Here is a 1,752-nt window from a genome sequence, read left to right as displayed (position 1 = left end):
CCTCTTCAGCATGGGAGAAGCCAGAGCAGTCTGCGTCCCTATTCCCTATTGGCAATTTGGATAACCTCTTCAGAGGGTAGTGTGATAAGAATAAGGGGTAGGAATTGGCTAGGCAGTTAGGGTAAAAAGATCCCAAAGAAATGTAGCCAGTTTCTTTTCTAAAAGTCAAAATGTCCCTGGGCCTGTTAGCAACATACTCTGTTTCAAAGGCCAAAAATGTCAAAAGTATTTGGGAGCTTGTGTCTAATCCTTAAAAGACTTTAGGGTTACCTCTTCAGAGGGGGGAATGTTGGAGAGGGGAGAGTGGGCATGGATTTGGTAAAAACACCTTATAAACACCTTACAAAATTCTCAATAAAGTTTTTGTAAAAATTTAAAAAGAAAGAAAACAAAAGACAACAGATATTGCCAGGGATGTGGGGAAAAGGAAATGCAGGCACTGGTGGTGTCAGTAAAAACTGGTGCAGACACTATAGAAATCAGTATGAGGTTCCTCATAAAACTATAAATAAATCTACCACACAACCCACCTGTTCCATGTCTCAGCCTATTCCCAAAGGACTCAGTTTCCTGGTAGAGAGACACATGCTCATCCATGTTCATAGCTGCTCTAGCCACAGTAGCTAGGACATGGAAACAGCCTAGGTATCCATCAGCTGATGAATAGATAATGAAAATGTGGTGCCTATACCCAAAATTTATTTGGAATTTTATTTGCATGTAAAGAAAAATGAAATTTGCAAATAAATGGATGGAACTGGAAAACATTATATTAAATGAAGTTAACCCAGACCCAGAAAGACAAATGTCACATTCTGTCATATGTAGATTCTAGCACTGAACCTTTAAATTTGTGTTTTTAGATGGAGTACCTGTTGGAATGCAGAAAATTAGAAAGGGGGGATTGGGGTAAGGGGAAGAAAACTCTTAAGGCAGGGGTATAATAAAACACAAGTGATCTAAGGAGGAAGTGGGGAATAATGAAGATAGAGGTTTAAATGGGGAGATGGCTGAGAGGGTAGAGTGGAGGAAGGGTGCGGGAAGGCTATCTAACACTAGGATGTTTTAAAAAAACATGGGCATCTATTTTATAAGCTGAAGTTACCACATGCTTTGGTTCCAGGAAATGGAGAAATCAAGTTGGTACTGACCAGGGACTAGGGTGACAAGATATGTCCATGGGTGCAATAGTGGCATTAATGTTATAGGGCTAACTAATCACTTTCTGATTGGATTTAAAGCCCACTCCACAGGAGGAACTGCAGGTCTGCTACTGTAAATCTGGCCAAGGACCTGTGGTTTGGGCGCTCATTGGCCCCAGAGATAAACCTACTAATATTATTTTGCTAAATGCACATAGTATCAAACTGTCATCTAAATTTGTGTTTCTATAACCATAGATTAGTATAGCTTTCAGATTTTTATTTTATTTAAAATATGGACTATATTTTATTTAGATTGAGAAATGAAGCCACTTTAATAAAGGAAAATAATATCAACATCTTGGTAGATACAGAGAATCATGTCACAAAATACATCATTCAGTTATGTTCTTAAAACTTATAGCACAATAACACATATTATTACTGAAATACTGAAATTTTGAAATAATGAAAATTTTTCTCTTAAGATCATAAAAATAATAGGAATGCTCATTATAATCAGTTTAATTTAATGCTTTTGATAAGTATTTCCCAAAATTATAAGAAAATGAGAAAATACATAGAGAATAGAAGAATAAAATGTATCTGT

The 1,752-nt window shown here is 36.5% G+C and overlaps 1 protein-coding gene across 2 annotated transcripts in view; it reads right to left on the bottom strand.

Annotated features, from left to right (window-relative positions):
* Positions 1 to 1,752, bottom strand: part of F13a1 (coagulation factor XIII A chain) — a 217,020-nt gene that overhangs the window by 159,960 nt on the left and 55,308 nt on the right. The window lies entirely within an intron of this gene.

This window comes from Nannospalax galili, unplaced genomic scaffold (assembly GCF_000622305.1).
Source record: "Nannospalax galili isolate Female #2095 unplaced genomic scaffold, S.galili_v1.0 scaffold72, whole genome shotgun sequence".
Taxonomy (NCBI): Eukaryota; Metazoa; Chordata; class Mammalia; order Rodentia; family Spalacidae; genus Nannospalax; species Nannospalax galili.
Note: the sequence above shows the minus strand (reverse complement) of the source record. Positions and strands in the feature narration are given on the sequence as shown.